The 19,155-nt window shown below is 26.4% G+C and overlaps 1 protein-coding gene across 2 annotated transcripts in view; it reads left to right on the forward strand.

The window, feature by feature from the left end:
• Window positions 1–18,090, forward strand: part of LOC111630785 — a 137,917-nt gene extending 119,827 nt beyond the window's left edge. For both annotated transcript variants that reach the window (XM_023374938.1, XM_023374940.1), the window contains exon 4: window positions 17,906–18,090. The gene's annotated coding sequence lies outside the window, so the exon portion shown is untranslated. The remainder of the gene's footprint in view (window positions 1–17,905) is intronic.
• Window positions 18,091–19,155: the final 1,065 nt, after the last annotated feature.

Below are 19,155 nucleotides of genomic sequence, written 5' to 3' on the forward strand. Positions count from 1 at the left end.
CTTTAAAAAAAAAAAAAAAACAGATATTTATAGGAGATTTATTAAATTGTAAATTTAATATTTTTAAATGCATAATATTTATCTATCCTAAGATAATTGGGATTATAATAATAATAATAATAATAAAGTTTTAGAATATTTACAAATAAAATATATAATGCAATTTGATAAAGTTTAAAAGTTATGAGGAGCCAATTTTTTAGAGTTTATAGATGAAGATAAATAGCAAGATTCAAAAACATTTATTTAAAATACTAATAGAAAATGTCTGTTTTTTCAAAAGTTATATAAGGATAGAGTTGTTATTCTTTAACAATGAAAATTAAAAATTTTTATTTTTTGAAATATGAAAATATATTGTTCTATTTAATATTATACTTGATAAAGACAATATTTATATTAATTGTTTTTTAAATTTCAGAACTGAATTAACAACAGTTTGCCAGAGAATTTGCAGCTATGAGATATTTCATGTATGTTTTTGATGTAGAATTAGAATTTTTAATTATAAACCAAAACAATTAGAAATGATATTAAACTGTACAGTTTGTGAATATTTGTATATTTTGTGATACACAACACATGATAAACCAGATCTCAAATTCAGGTATTATTTCATTTCATATTATTGTGAAAATAAAATTTGTGTAATTTTTTCTCACACTAATAATTTTATAATTTATATAAATGATGATACATAAAAGAAAATTGTGATTTTTTTTTAAATCTTGGTCTTTTTTGATTAAAGTATTTTTTTTAGTATCATAATCAGATTTTCATTATTTGATATTAAATTATATAAAAAAAATTTTAAAAGGTCATTCATAGAGATTTTAGAATGTAAAATATTCAATTTTATAATCTGTGAAAAAATTATCATTTACTTTAAATGAATTAAAGCTTAATTAAATAATATAATTTGTTTTTTGTGATTTTCTTCAAGTAATTACACCTCAATTTATGAACAAATTAGAAAATTTTTGTTATGTAATTTGTTCTTAAGCTGAATTGTAATTATTTTCAAAAAAAATCAACTGAAAATATACTCAAAAATTCCCTTTTTGACAAGAATTTAGATAGAATTCTTAAAATTCATTTATATTTACATTATAAGAAATGTTAATTAATCATGTTATTTTTTTACAATGACTATTATACTGTAACAGTTTAATATAACAATAAGTACAACTTTATTTTAAAATAAGTATTTGTTGTTCCATATTTTTCTGTGTATGATCCACCAAAAATAAATTGCTAGAACAAACATAATACTTTACCCCACCATATAACTTGCACTTATAAAGCAGCCATTGTTCATTGTTGCAACTTTGCAATTACAGTTAAAAATTGGTTTATGAATCACATCACATAACCTGCATCCTTTTCAAATTAAATTTTATGTACACAGATAATCCACAGGTTATATACACGAAAACATGGCACTACATACAATAGAACTCACAAGATAATCTGAAAAATAAAAATTTTCAAGCAGTATGAAAGATCTAGATTTATTTAAGTAAAAAAATAAATAAATAAATGATTGTATTTATTCATTAGCTTAATTTGTAACAAATTTTGGTTTTATATTTTAACCACTATAAGTCTGTTTTTGGTTAGTTTAAAGAGATAAATTGGAGGTTAGTTTGAAAATCATCTGTATTAGTCAGTGTTGTTGATGATTAAGATACATGATGGAATAATTATAATGCTGTAAATGCACTTCTCTTTTCATTGCTATAAAGTGAATTTTGAAAAAAATAATTAAATGCTTTAAAAATATATCTAGCTTAATTGCAATGTTATGCATTATTTATGCAACAACAGCATTGCATTCTGTAATTTTGCTTCATTTTTAAAACTCTACAGTGTATTAGTAAATACATTTTATATCAATTAATATTTAATAAACAAACATCATAACAACAATATTTAAATTGTATACAAATTTTACTTTATTAAATAATTAGTTAAAAACAACAATAATATTTATAAAATTAATCTTCAGTTATTTATTTGATATTTATTTCTATATTTATTTTATTTTATTTAAATTTTGTAATATCAAATTATAAGAAAGTTCAAAATTATGTTAAACCTAAAGGCTATTACAGCACATAGAATTCTTTAGAAAACATTATGTGAATGAAGGAAACAGAATTTCATCACCTGTTGGATGGCCTGCCAATTTAATCCATTAGATCAGGGGTGTCCTGCCCGCAGGCCGCATGCGGCCCAATAAATGTGTAAACAAAACCAACAAATGTTTTAATTTTTTATTATTTATTTATTTCAACGGCATAAACTCAAAAAAAAGTTTCACAAAGTAGTAAACCTTTATTCATATTTTATTTTGAGTGGAAAGGAAATATTTCAAATACTTGGAGATGTGTGAATGAGGAAAGATTACTAAATAAAGCTGGAGTTGTGACTCAAAAAATTTGACCCAAAAAGTTATAGACCCAAATTTGGGGAAAGGAGAGAAAAGACAAAAGATAAAAAGTAGTGAGAAAGGTTAAATAGATCTTCTGTTATGAAAATATAGGCACTTAAATTTCCAACCTTTCTCACTTCTTTATCTTTTGCCCTTTCTCTCCTTTCTCCGCATTTGGGTCTATAACCCACTGAGTCACAACTCCAGCTTTATTTAGTATTTCTTCCACCGTTGCAAGATTTGGCTACATTGTGCCAAATGTGGCTAAGTTTTTTTTTGACGTAAAAATTATCATTTGGCGCTTAGGCTACTTTTTTGGCTACATATTATTTAAAAATATATTAAAAATGCACTTTAAAATGGTGCTTCGTTGCTTTTTATTCATTACAGATCCAAATAAAACAAATATTTGTGTTTTTCAAATAAATTTTTGTTTGTCTCCTTTATAATAGATGAATTTATCTATTTCTATGTAAAAATGAAAGTGTTTATAGAAATAATTTTTTAAAATATCATTTTTTGTGATAAAGTTTTAATATTTATTATAATCTATACATGTTAGTCTTTAATTATACTTGTATATTCAGCCACAAGGATATATTATATATACTTGTGGCCCAAAACTCTGACTTCTTCCAATGCGGCCCAAGAGAAACAAAAAGATTGGACACCCCTGCATCAGATCTTTACTATTTAAGGAAACACATTTTTCATTGAATAGAGTTTATTTTTGTACAGCAAATAAATATTTTGGTGATTGACTTTCATCTTTATTATTAGTTTGTAACATATTAAAATTATTTTTTTACTTTTATTTTAACATTTATTTATCTAATAATAATAAAAACAGAAAGAAAAGAAATACAAATAAAAATATTGTTATTTGGTAGCTATTTTGTATTTTCAACACTACAAAGTTTATTTCATTTTACTTTGAATATTTGAGACAAAATTATTTCACTTATTTTATAATTAACTGCTTACTAAAATTTTGTTTTATTTCTGCATTTGAAGTAGTACCTGTAAATTGCATACTGGTAAAGGATTGCTTTGAATGGCTACTCTGTAGGTGCAGAATATATAGTGGTGCAAATTATATATATGAAGGTTTTTCTTGTTCTAGCAATTTTCTGTGGATTATTTGCACAAAATTACAGTAAATATGATTACAGTGGAAATTTTGATTTTATTGATTCTGATATTAAAAAAAATAAATAAATAAAGCAAAACTCAAGATATACATTTTAAAATTGTTTTAATTATAATTATTATTAACTAGCATGTTTTGGGACATGTTAATTATGATATATTAAGAGACTGAAATGTCATGTTTGAGAACAGTAAGTGGGTTCTACTACATATGAATACAGAAGTTTTTATTCATGTTTTTATTTATATACTACTGATCAAAATGGGATATAATTTAACTAATGATTTTGTTGTAGTCAAAATGTTGCTTGCTTACACAATTGAGTATAAGTAATCTATATGCACAAAATAATTTCCAAAGATGTAATTATTCACAAGATAGATATTTTTAGATATATATAACAACTTAACGAAACAAAACTTTTTTATGTTTATTATTTATTTTTGAACATATGAGTTAATTTTTCAGAATTGAAGTGTTTTCAAAACAGTTTTCTAGGCTTTGAAAATATTGAAAAGATAAAATCAGATTATAAAAATTTATAACTAAATGCAAAGAACTAAAAAAATATTTAAAAATTTTTTTATTTCAAAATTTGAGTGGTAACATACTATATGTTTACATTTAAATTTCTGAATGTATTCTTTCTACTACTATAGAATTATAAACCAAAACAATTAGAAATGATATTAAACTGTACAGTTTGTGAATATTTGTATATTTTGTGATACACAACACATGATAAACCAGATCTCAAATTCAGGTATTATTTCATTTCATATTATTGTGAAAATAAAATTTGTGTAATTTTTTCTCACACTAATAATTTTATAATTTATATAAATGATGATACATAAAAGAAAATTGTGATTTTTTTTTAAATCTTGGTCTTNTTTCAAAATTTGAGTGGTAACATACTATATGTTTACATTTAAATTTCTGAATGTATTCTTTCTACTACTATAGATTGGTAAAATGTTTAGAACCATACTCCTGCATTTTAGTAAAAAACTTTTTACTGTTTGATTTGTATTTTTAGTTCTTTTAGATATATAGTGGAACCTCGGTATAAGACCTTAATCTGTTCCTGATGTTTGGACTTATACTGGATAGGACGTATACCAAACCAACCATTCCCATAAGAAGTAATGTAAAAATGATTAATCCGTTCTCATGTAAAAAAATATGGCTGTCTCTAAACACCTCGCTTTCCTGGCTAGTTCCTGCTTGATTTTTCATGAGATTATCATGTATCTTTTTAGGTTTCTTGCAAATAATTGCTTCTGATACAATGTCACCAGCACACTGTTTTTCAGTTATCCAAAGCAAAACAATTTCTCAACATGATCTAATGTCTTTGAATAATCTCTGTTTAGAAATTGATTTAACTCCTTTCACAACATTAGCAGATTTAATAATGTCTTTATTTTTCATGATTGCCGATATCGTCGTTCTTGGAATACGGTATGCAACAGTTAAATCTCAAACACACATGCCACCTTCATATTTCTTAACAATCTTTTTTTTCAGTTCCATTGTGATTCTAGTCATTTTTTTAGTTTTCTGTTGCTTTTCATTTGCCTTTTTGCAATTCATGATTAATAAAAATAATAAAACCGTGGCACCGCGAACGTCTAGTCTGGTCTAGTACACCGATAGTGCTACTTGTTCATAGATGGCGCATATAATTGAATTAAGTTGTATACCAAGCAAAATTTGTTTCGTCCAAACAGGACGTATACCAAGGTACCACTGTATAAAGCGTGAGCAAGCGATCTGAATTATCTAGATCAGTGGTTCTCAACCTTTTTTGTTGATGTACCCCATTTTCCCATTAGTTGTTTCTAAAGAACCCCTTATATTTTGGTATGTAAATTTTATAATTACTGCATTAGATGTATACAGCCCTTACAACTGAGCGCCATAAAAAAACTAACTATAACTAAAAGTGAATTACTTATTTTACGTAAATAATAATAAATTTAATCAGGTACATACATTTATTTATTATTATTTGACAAGTATATTATATAAAATCACAGAAGTCATTTCAATACATGCATAAATTACATTTCCTAAAAATAAATAACTATAATTAACAATAAAGAAAATTTAAATTATTCTACAATAATTTCTAACAAAATTTAATGGGATATTTGTTGCAATAAATCTTCAGCAATTTTTTCAAAATTTGGTTCCCACGTTGTTAAATAGAGATTATAATTGTGTACTGACATTGAAAGTAATGGCTGCGAATTTATAATGCGCAGAACAATACATGAATCTTTCAATTTTTGTAACAAATGTAACGTCTAAATTTGCTAAATATCAAGTAATGCGCGCATGCAGTGACACGTATTTCATGGTGGGGTACGATCCAGGCCTCATTATTCCTAATACTAGTAGTCCAGTAAAAATACGAAAAGCCCCAATCTTATCGAGCAATAATTATAGAGTATTTAGCATAAAGAGGATGAAGACTCGGGACTACTCATTGGTATTGCGCGAGTATGAAGAAGAGTAGAGAAAAGGTAATTAAGGGAAGAGGCGAAGGGAAAAAGTAAAGCAAGATAGGAAAGGGGATGAAAAGTATAATTATAGAAAAAATAATTTTTCTCTATTCTAAAATTAATGCTCGGTTAAACTGTAATTTTACTAGACTACGAGTTCACTCAGCACTAACGGCACAAATAGACAGGCAAATCAAATGGGCAAACAAGTTGTTTAGACTGTTAAAAGGGAAATTGGTGTTCACACTGGGATATTTTAAAGCAAATTTTTGTTGTTTCTTGTGTTAATAATTTACAGCAAATTGATTAACATACGCCATTTTATAATGAAAGTTAGATGTACCCCTTCGATTTACTCTCATACCCCTAGGGGTACATGTACCCCCGGTTGAGAACCACTGATCTAGATAATTGTCCAACAATACATATAAATTTATATTTTATTCACAAGTATCACTTCTATCTTTGTTTGATATTGTATAAAGTAAATTTTATAATAGACAGATCAGAAGTTAGTTTAATATCTGAAAAAGTTTTAGAATTTTAATTGTAAAATTATTTATGTTCTTTGAAAATTGGTAATAAGTTGAATATATATTTGTGTTAGTTGATCAAAATACAAAAATTATAGTTTAAATTGTTGCTCCAAAAAGTTTTTAATTTATCTTCTTGATTTTGTTTTAATAAAGATATTTCAAATATTGGGTTATTTGAAAAGTTTATAGTGAATTTTTTGTAGAGAAGATAAGTAAATATTTTAAAATATTACATTTTATGTCTAGTCAATGATGTATTTATTATTGTTTTTAATGATCTCTCACCATTTATTTGGCAGCTTCATAATTCCATCTTAAAAGAACTTTTGCATTTTTTGAGCAAAAACTGCTCTACGTTGTTTTTGCAGGCCTCCAGATTTTAAACGTTATTTTGCATGGCCTGGAATGCACACTGATGGTGCATGGTAGGCTGATGAATATGATGGGTGAGATGAAATATTTCAACTATATTCCAATAATTTTTGTTGTATTTTCAAAGAAACGGATGGTCTGGGGCATTGTTATGGTTGTATAATGTCCTTTCTGTTGGCCATTTCTGGACATTTATTTTATATTGCAATCTTCAGTCAGTCCAGTTGAGAACAGTACTTATCAGAATTGATTGATTGGTTTTGTAGAAGCTCACATTACACAATTTCCTTTCAGTCCTGACACATAGCATGATCTTTTTTGGATAAACACAGATTTTGAAGTGATTAATGGTGGTTTAGTTTTCTTGTCCCATGATCATTTTTGGCTAATGTTATAAATGAACAACTCTCATCACTTACAAGCATTTGTTTCAAAAATGGCTCAGAATATTTCTTTTAGAAGTGAATTACAGAGATAAATCCAATAAGTTCTTTCTGGTCAAATCATGTGGTATTTAAACATCAAAGTCATTCACATAAAGCAATATGTTATAGAATCAATAAACTTGCCAATAGAACAAACCAATATCCACAGATGTACAGTAATAGGCAAAGTTATGGCTACTCCATTCTTCCATTTGCTAGAATTAACAATATTACTTTATGCATTAGACAGCTTAGTATGATCATGCAGCTTTTAAGATTGTCCAAAGAAAAACGGAAAGAAAAAGATTTACTGGGTATTTATATTGTCTAATTAACCAAATCAGAGCAATAATTTCTATTATGTTGGTTCCACTTACCAATATTTAAGACAATGCATGGTCAAACATTACAATCTGTTTATAGAAATACACAATCTGAAATGGTTTTAATGGAATCAACTTTGTATAAAGAAGTCCAAGTCGGCTGGAAATTGTTAGGAATGGTTAGACACAAGCTTCATCAGGTTAATAGAACAGTTCTACATCTGTCTCTTACATGTTCACTTAACTTAACTTAATTCATGCCTGAGAGGGTCAGTTTTAAATACCCAGAATCTCTCTGTGCTTGTAAATACAACTTTAAAGTTCATTTAAGCTCCTTCAGTCTGATGTACTTTCTTTTTTACTTGTGCCAAATGATTTCCACTGCATTATGTCTAGGACTTGATTTCAAGGTGTAAGAAAACTAAAAAAAAGAAAGGAAACGATGCAAAAAAAAATCTGGAAAATTGACAAAAAATGTTCATTTAACAAAAAAAAAGTTATAGTTAATAAAAATTAAACAGTACTAATTGCAGAAAATTCCAAAATAATTTACTAAGGTACACAGTTTATTTTTCAATTGAATACAAAATTGTTGTAGTACACCACAAGCATGTGTTCAGTGTTGCTAAATGTAAGGCTTTCTCTATTAGGTTGAAGGAAATTTTTGTGAACTGAAAGTGATCTTTTTACATCCACTGAAGTGAATGTTTCATATTTTGTTTTCACTCAATTCAAAGTCAGGGCATCATTCATTTCTGGTAAATGCATCAGTGTCAGATAGTTGGTAATACTTGCTTCTAATTCATCTTTTGCAAACCCTTATAATTTTTCTCAAGTTTCACAGAAGATTTTCTACTGTTTCTGTGTTGACAAATTTAGTTCTACCAATTGAGTTATTGAAGTACACAAAAATTTGTATTTGTGCACAGCTAACAACTTATCATCTAAATCTTTATCAAGAATTAGTTTCTTTACTTTCAAAACTGCCGCAGATCTAGATGAATTCAACTAGTTGATAAAATCAGTTATTTTGGTAAAGTTTTACAACAGAAAGCACCTACTGCTAAGTTCCCCATCCTGTAATTATAGGTTCAGGAGGAAGCTTTAAATTTGTTATTTCCCTGTACAACTAGAATGATGAGATGGACATTTTAAAAGGTTTTTTTTCCATCTCTGATATAAAGTCATTGGCTTTCTTGTATTCAGCATGAATGGATTTATAAACTTGGTGTAGGGCATGTTTGATGCAAGTAACATGTTTAAGTTTGGGGTACATCGTTTTTAGGTTTAAACATACTGAAGTCATGTATGAAGCTTGCTCTGTTACCACTTTCCACACGAGATCATACTTTATTCCATCTGGCCAGATCATTGAATAGACATCATTGAAACTTTGCATGATGGACAAGGCATTTGTTTTTGGTACAGTAGTTTGTACATTTTGATGAGCATTGGAGTAACTGGATTGCCTGTTATCCCAAGCCACAAGTATGTTTAAAATGAATCATTTTTTGTTATCCATGTCTTTGTCTATAATGAAATAAACAGAATTATCAGCAACAATACAAATGAGTTTTTCATGGACTTGTAAATTGGTTTTTTATATAACTTTTTTGTAATGTACTTTCTTCAGGCATTGGTCTGTTTTGTATCTTTTTCCAGAAAATTCTTCAATAATGAGTGGTTTATTTTATATGGTGGCATTCCTGATTGCAGAAAAGCTGTTACAAGATCTTGCTATAATTCATTTCCTGGTTGATTGGCATCATTTAGTGGATTTTCTATAAAATCTTACTGTTTAGATGACCTGTGTAGCTGCTTATAACATTTATATTTCAATTTCTCCACATGTTGTTTCACTCAAGATGACAAATGCTTATCATCAACTAACAAAACTAAATCACATACATTATATTGAAGTATACTTCTGTCAGTTTCAGTACCTTCAGTTTGAAGGAATTTGCCAATTCATACAGTTTAAATCTTTGCACTTTCAGCATTACAAAACAGCAGAAAAAAATGTTAGAAATGTAACCTGTAGGTTTGCGACTCTGATGTCATTATTGTAAATCACAAATATTAAAGTGCTAAATTATTACTTTATATTTAATAAATAAATTTATACTGTTTTTCCATAAAAATAAAAAATAGCTGTTATGAATGAAGATAAGAAAAAATCTAGGAAAAGGGAAAATGCTGCTAAATCATTAAAAAAATGAAAAAGGTGCAAACAAATTTAGCTTATTTATTACATAAATATGAAATAAATGCAACTGAAGTGTTTCTGATCTCTCCCCTAAACTCTCAGAAGTGCTACACCTTAAAATCCAAGCTTTAATTATGTCTGATGTCTTTATACCTTTGCTCACATGCCATCACTCTTGTTTGTCTTTTAGTGCTAGTAAAACATTTCTTAAAGCATTTTCCAAGACTTGTAAATTCATAAGAAATTTGTTTTAAAGATTCATATACTTTAAAAAGATTTTTTAAATTAATACATTTAAAAGTAAGTTTTTTTTATTTAAGAGAGTTCTAAAAATAGTAAATGATTAAGATCTGCAATCATTCAAAAATTGTTTTATCTGATGCTCTTGTGTAATTGTTGTCATTTCTTTTTCAAATTTTTGAACTGAAGCTGTTCTCAAAGTTGAAGAAAAAATATTTCTCAATAAACAGAACTTTTGGTATTCTTAAAAAAGCATTTATTTTCTCTTTATCATTATGGTGCCAAGTTATCAAGACAAGCTTAATAAAGCTTCTTCAAATGGTCAAATTAATGTTAATGTTAAAATTTATATCAACATTTTAAAATTTGTTTTTGTTTTGCCTGAAGAAGAAATTCCATAGTTGTTTGTCTAGTCTATAGTCTATTCAATTTGTTGAAAGTGCTTGCAAGATATTTTGTGTTTATTTTTGGTGCATGCAATGTTTTTCTACTTGCCTCACTTGGAAGCTTTAAAGCTGGTTTAATTTGTTGACTGTGTGACAAATATTCATTTTCTAACTCCTTTTACATTTTCGATTTCTTATGATTCTAATTTGAAGGTTGATGATGTCTTTTTTAAATTTTGCATTCTCAGCTCCAAAGAGGTGAGAGTGAAATGACTGCTCATCTGCCATTTTCTATGCACATGCAGTTGATAAATTGGAATCATTTTTCACAGTAACCAGTCAGATTTTTTTAATAGTAAATATATTTTGCAGTCCACAATTTATTATAAAAAACTCAATTTGGCTATTTGACACTTGCAACATTATTCAATGCAAGCCTTCATTACAGAATCTAAAAAATTGAAACATATTTCCTGAAAATATTAAACACTTATTTCCTTGTGCTACTATTTGAAATAACTGCTCATGTTGGGTCAATAGGCACTGATGTCAGAATTATTATTAAAATTGAATATACAAAAATAACGATTTTTTTTAAATGATTAAACCAAGTTCTAAAGTTTTGAATACAATGCTTTTTGAATATTGTTGCAATAGATATTTGAAACAGACTGTATACTTACAACTTTAGTCTGAAGAACTGTTATGAGTAAAAGTTTGGTTTATTTTTGACTCTACCATGTATTGTTTTAGATATGTAAACAATACATGTTTTAGACAATAACTATTATATACAGTTTAACAAAAAAAAATTTAACTATAATCTTTGTATACACAATTGAACATAGTTTACAGTATCTCTTGTGTAACATGGTAGTTACATTCAGAAAAAGTGCCATGTTATGGGAACCCATGCTATACAAAACAAAGGACTAGTGCAAAACATAGAGTTAGGTTCCAAAAGTTAACAAAAGTATACTATTCATTTTTGTTACTAAGAGAAATATGTTTATTAAAGCAATCAATAATTTATTTCTAATCAATAATTAACTAACAATCACAATTAAAAGTGCTACATGACACGTTAATATTAATTTTAGTTAAACAAAGGTGTTTTTTTTTACAAGGTATCATTGTCATCTCAGCTTTTTTGTTGATCTTGATCAGAAATATCAGCAACAACAACTTTTTTTACTTTTATCATAAAGTTTATGGGTGACAAAATAAAAATATGTTGTTAGTCAAAAATTTGTTCTAGCGGGTTGTCTGTTCAGTCGAGTACGGAGCAATTTTTTTTTCCAGAATTTGTGTTCATATACTGAATTGTTCAAGTTGGGAACAGTTCAAGTACAGAGATACCACTGTATTTTTATTATTTTTACAAATTATTACTTGCCTACAGTTAAAAAAAAGCATAACAACACTTACCTAAAAAATGTTTAATCTTTATATTTAGAAAAGTTTATTTAATCTATAAAAACAAAACACAGTGACAGTCTTAAAGGCTAAAGTCTGAAAGCAACAATGATGACACCTGGTTGAAATATATATATTGAATAACAGAGTTTGCACTTAAAAGTTGTGAAATTTTGTACAGACAATTTTTTAAATTCTCGAACGGCATTAGAGTGAAACCATATTGTAGAGATGCCATGTTGTACAAGGGATACTGCATTTTATAAATATAACAAGTTACTGAATACTTAGTCCTTTGTACTTGATCAAAGCAGTAATTTCTCCCTCAACATTTTTATCGCCCTAGATAAAATTTTAATTTCAGTCTCAATTTCACTAAAATGAAAACACATTATATATACAAATTTCTTATTTTAGATGTCTTTTGAAGAAAATGGAATAATATAGTCAAAACTTGTATATTTGAGATGTACAGTAGTGGCATTAATTCTGGACACTTTAGTAGATTTTTCAATTTTCTTATACTCATGAATTTCATATGTTATTTAATATTCTAATCTAAGGATGCTATATTACAATGTTTTCTGTTTAATTTGACACTAAATTTGGAAAACTTTAGTATTTAGTAAAACAACAGTATTACAAGAATGCTTCATTCATGAGATTTCATTCAAAATACATACCATGAAGTAAAACAGTTTATTTTTAATATTTTGTTGGATATCCTCTCCCTTTTATCACTGCCTCAATTCTTTGAGGCATTAAATCCACCAGACGCTTGAGATCTTCTTGTATGATCACCCTGAACCAAGTTTGGATGAGGGCTTCTCTCAACTCTGTTTTTTTACTGGGATTGCAGCCTGATACCAACACTTTTGGCCTGGACACACATTTTTTATTGGATTTCGGTCAGAACTATTTCCTGGACAAGGCAAGACAGTAATATTTTGGTCCCTGAACCACTTTAGGCATTTTTTGGCTGTATGAGATGGTGTTCCATCTTGCTGAAAGATGCATCACCAATGGTGGGCAGCAGTTTAGTTTTCAACACTGCTTCCTGGTATTTTTTGCATTAATTTTGCCATTTAGATGTTGAATACCACGTCTGGCAATGCAAGCTCACACCATTACACTCACAGGATGCTTAATGGTTGCTGTAGTGCACTTGGGCAAAAGGTTTTCACTGGCTCAGCAATAAACAAATTTTTGTCTTGTCACTCCAAATAATCTTGCCCCAGTTTTCTTGTGTTCACTCCTTGTATGCCAGAGCCCAATTGGTATGTTTCTGCTTCTGTTTTTTTGTTGAGTATGGCTTCATTCTTGGTGTCTTTGGTCATAGACCATTGTCACACAACTTTTTTCTAACAGTTCTGTTCCAGATGTCTTTTGATGATCTGTGACAGTCTTGCAGGAAGAGACAACAGGTTCTGCTCACATCATGCTCAGCTATTTTTGGTTTTCTGTCTGTTCTTGGAGCTGTTTTTGTCAATCCCATCTCAGCAAAGTATTTGCAGATTCTTCTCACAGATGACTTTGTAGCTCCACCACTCAATTTAATTGCTATTTCTTTGTGAGTAGCTTTCTTTTCTTTGCCAGAGACCAATCAGCATGTTTTGTTTTGTGAGGAGCCATAAATTCAGTTTTATGATATTCATATAATCTCAAAATTTTAAATCTCAAACAATATCTGCTAAAAATGACAAAACTGTCAGATGTGTTATCCTGTGATTTGTTAAAATAAACATATGACATTCAATATTGCTCTTGCTACTGATTAAAAGGTTAATTCAGAAATTCTTGTATAAAAAATTATAAATTGTTTTAACTTGTTATATATTGAATTAAGATGTATAAATATAAGATTAGAATGACCATTTAAATATCAAAAAAGCATTTTTCTGACAATACAAAAAAAATGTCTTGAATTAATGCCAATTACTAAAAGTGTCCAGAATTAATGCTACTACTGTAAATGAATAAATTTATGTCCTTCAGCAAGAATTTAAAAAGTTACAAAACTTACTTCTGGAAAAAAATATTAAATACTGTGCAACATAAAGCAACTCTTGACTCAAATGCTCACTTGGATCCAATGTAGAAACAGATGGAAATGTAACAATGCTTTGACTTAACATGACATATCTAATCAGGTATGCTAATGAAACTAAAGTGACAGGAAATCAATACTAATTGCTATTCTAAAAATGGACCAAAATATTTCATTTGTAGAAGGCAGAAATACATTTTTAAAAAATGGTTGGATCACTATAGAGATAACATCTTTATTAATAATTAATTAATTATCTCAGATCTGAAATAACAAGTGTTAAACGATTCATGATGATATTAATTAACAAAATCTTCAAGTTGTTTATAAATCTAAATTAATTCTAATTGCATATATGTCAAATTTTACATTGACTGCTTGTTACTTGGTAGAGTTAAATTTTTACAAAAATATCATAAGCTTTACAATAATATATTTCATCTATATTATTTGCATGATTATAAAATCAAATAATTTAATAATTACAGATTTTAGTTTTATAATATTTCAAAACTTATTTGAGCTTAAATTTTACTTAACCAATAACACAAAATTAAAATATTTAACGAGTGCTTTTGCTTGTTTCACTCAAGCTTTGTTAGAACATTTAAAAAAGACTTGATATTTTATATAAGTAGTTTACAATAACATTAGTTATTGTAAACTACTATATAGTTATTGTATAGTTTACAATAACATTAGTTATTGTAAACTACTTATACAAGTAAAGGTTGTAAAAGTAAATTTTATAATTTACTTTATCAATGATTATTTAAACCAAACAATAACAATTTCTATAAATTGTTATTGTTTGGTTTAAATCTTTTTATGTCATCTTTTTAATATAACATTTGTTGACTAGTATTACAGAACTAATTATGGATAAACTAAAACACTTTTTGAAATTTAGGATGTCATTCAGGATTATAAATAATAAGTTTATTACTATTAATATATTATATATATTTTCTGTAATAAATGAAATTATTTGTAAGCTTTATATTTCACTGTTTTTTATGATGATGATGATGAATGACAAATAAGATTATTGTTGTTATTATGTACAAATAAATACAGTAATGTAATTAGTTATTATGCAGAATTTAAATTAATTCTGTTATTAAATTTAGTTTGATAAAAAAAATTTTTGATAGTATTTATTATTACAAACTTAAAGAATTTGAAAGTTTTATTTTGTAGCCTTTATAGTAGTAATTATTTCATATATTTAATAGATATGTAATTTGATAACATTTAATTAACTTAGTATTCATAAAATGGTAAATATTTATGCAATTTTACTGAATGATAATATAAAAGTATTTTTTTTATTAGTTTATGAATTAAAAGTGAAAAATTTTCATTTTGACACAAAAAAATACTAGATAAATATATTCATATTTCTGTTTTATTAATAGTAACCTAATGGATTATAAAATTTTCCCCAGTTTTTTATTTATTTTTATATATGCTAATTTTAGCATTAAAAATGTATAAAACAAGTTTTTAAAATAATTAGTTAAATTATAGTTTTACAGAAATATAGTATTAATTTATGTTTTTACAGTTATTAGATGCTTTAAAATAGGAGTATTTAAAACTTCTGATCTGTTGTTATTTAATTTCAAAGTATTGAATAATTTAAATGTATTACATATTTTTAAAATATAGTTATAAATATATATATATATAACTGTTACCTGGGAACCAGGTCACTGTTATATAGGTTCCCAGGTCAATGTTCATAAAATGAAGAAAAATTATAATATATTTAAATGGATTATGTACTGGTGTTTATACCAGAAGAACTAAAATTACTAGTAATTTAATTTATAAAATAACTCTGAATCTTTGTTAAATTAGTTTACATAAATAATAATTATAAATAAAATAAGACAAAAGTTATAAATTAAAAACATATTTGAAAATAGTGGCATAATGAAGAAGCCTTATTGAGGAGAGTTGAGAATCATTTTGATGGACAGGCTCCAAGGTATTTCTGGCTAAAAACTGCAGTTAAGAATGTTTGTTGAATTTTCTTCCTTCTCTCCTTTAACATGTTATATGGTATGAGAGTATTTATTACAGTGCTTTGGATAGAAGAGTTATGTTCCCAGTTACAATCATTATTCCAGTCAGGAGTACAAATTTCCTGTGAATCTCTGTTAAAGCTTCTGGTGCCTTTGTAGTGGCATCCCTGAATGGTACCATTTCCTGAACTACTTTCTTCTCTTCACTGTTTTCTTTGGAAAGTTGTTTTGCCAGCTCTTCCAAATCTTTCTAGCAACTCATTGACATCAATGTCAACATTTTGGCCATCCCAAACATGCCATAAGCTACATCTGAAACAGGCTCAAAGTCAGAAATTGCACCTGGCCACAATTTATACATGATTGTGACACTTATTTCCAGGCTAGTGAAATGTTTGTTATGTTGTTAAGAATATTAAAGGACTTCCATAAATAGTTGCCAATATTCTGTGAAAAAACTAGTAACTTTGTTGATATACATTATTTTGCTGTGGTCATATTGCATTTAATCTTTTATTTTTTGTCTTTTGCATGTTCTTGAATTCTTGCTATTGATTTTCAAATGTTCATTAATGTGAATTTTCATATTGATAAAAAAAAAGAAACAAAACAAGGCCTTACTGTAAATTTTTGTTATTTGTATGCATATATAAATATATCAAGTATCATTTCTACTGATTCTATGCTTAATATCCATCATCATCAGTTTGTTGTAAATATCATTGGTTTATCTTTTAAAAACTTAAATGCAGTTATAAATAAAAACTATATTGATAAAGTTTATATTATAATTAAAAATAAATTTTTATAATAATATAATAGACAGTAAAGTATCATTACATTACTGTAAAAAATAGCCATGGAAGCAAGAAAAATAAGTGAAGTTTCTCAATTACTTGGAATGTCTATACAAGTTTTAGTTTATCATTAATACTTGTAATATATTGTTATATTTATATTACCTATTTTATTATTTGAAAGGGTGCTTCATTGTAAGTTAATGATTAAAACTTACAAATTTTCAAAATTTGTATTAAATTTTAAATGTAACAAAATAAAATATTTTATAACTATTTTAAAAACATCTTATACAATAAAGTTACTTGATAATTTGTAATGTGTTCAATGTTAGAATTTTTACCAAATTTTCTGCATTATATTTATCATTTTGATGTATCTTCATAACCTTATTTTTATATAAATTATTGAAGTAGTAGTGATTTAATAATAACAGTGTTTCTCAATTCAGAATGTAATGTACTGTACCTATCATTGGTAGAAGAGTGAAATTTCATAATCCTAAAGATAAAATTCTTTCAAAAGATATTTCTATTAAATTTTGATCAAAAATTTAAATAATATGTACTGTACATTTAATTGAATGCTTGTAAACATATAAACACCCTTTTAAAAAAAATAACAATTTTTAAATCTGAAGGCAGATTCTTTGTTTTTTGAATAATAGTTCAAACTAAAATTTGAAAGGTTGAGAAACATTGATTTGTATTATATGTATATATAAAATAAAAATTAACTAGTTATTTTAGTTATTTAACATTGTATAAAAACATCATGTTGATTTTCTTAATAAAATGTAGATTTATAAACATGATTAAAGTTCATTTTCATTAAAAGAATTTTGCCTTTTTAAATAAGAGTTTTATTATTTAATAAATGAAATTTGTTAGTATTTTAACATAATAAAAATATATGTTTTTGGAATATGAAAGAACAGAAAAATAATCAATTCAATGCAAATTATGATAATGACATTTCAAAATTTATTCCGATTTTAATTATTTATTTATTTTTTTATTAATTTCTTTGTAGGTTTTAGGAGTATAGGTTACCCAGCATCTTCGTGATTTTTATATTCAAGGGCACCAATTTCGAAAATAAACTCAAAAGCTGCTGTTCGTAGAGACTTTATTAAATTATCAACCAGATTTTGGAAACTGCCGTGCACTCTGTTATGCTTGTAATTAATTAACTTTTTTCATTTTTTATCGAACAAGTGTATGAATANAACATCTTATACAATAAAGTTACTTGATAATTTGTAATGTGTTCAATGTTAGAATTTTTACCAAATTTTCTGCATTATATTTATCATTTTGATGTATCTTCATAACCTTATTTTTATATAAATTATTGAAGTAGTAGTGATTTAATAATAACAGTGTTTCTCAATTCAGAATGTAATGTACTGTACCTATCATTGGTAGAAGAGTGAAATTTCATAATCCTAAAGATAAAATTCTTTCAAAAGATATTTCTATTAAATTTTGATCAAAAATTTAAATAATATGTACTGTACATTTAATTGAATGCTTGTAAACATATAAACACCCTTTTAAAAAAAATAACAATTTTTAAATCTGAAGGCAGATTCTTTGTTTTTTGAATAATAGTTCAAACTAAAATTTGAAAGGTTGAGAAACATTGATTTGTATTATATGTATATATAAAATAAAAATTAACTAGTTATTTTAGTTATTTAACATTGTATAAAAACATCATGTTGATTTTCTTAATAAAATGTAGATTTATAAACATGATTAAAGTTCATTTTCATTAAAAGAATTTTGCCTTTTTAAATAAGAGTTTTATTATTTAATAAATGAAATTTGTTAGTATTTTAACATAATAAAAATATATGTTTTTGGAATATGAAAGAACAGAAAAATAATCAATTCAATGCAAATTATGATAATGACATTTCAAAATTTATTCCGATTTTAATTATTTATTTATTTTTTTATTAATTTCTTTGTAGGTTTTAGGAGTATAGGTTACCCAGCATCTTCGTGATTTTTATATTCAAGGGCACCAATTTCGAAAATAAACTCAAAAGCTGCTGTTCGTAGAGACTTTATTAAATTATCAACCAGATTTTGGAAACTGCCGTGCACTCTGTTATGCTTGTAATTAATTAACTTTTTTCATTTTTTATCGAACAAGTGTATGAATATCATCAGCAATTATACTGTTGAGTATATTCTTAATAAGGTTGTAAAAAATTATAAATATTTTGGGTATATTATTATTTTAAAATAAATTTACGTCAGTTTTTTACAAAG

Source organism: Centruroides sculpturatus, unplaced genomic scaffold, assembly GCF_000671375.1.
Source record: "Centruroides sculpturatus isolate CEXI.00-Female unplaced genomic scaffold, Cexi_2.0 scaffold657, whole genome shotgun sequence".
Classification (NCBI taxonomy): domain Eukaryota; kingdom Metazoa; phylum Arthropoda; class Arachnida; order Scorpiones; family Buthidae; genus Centruroides; species Centruroides sculpturatus.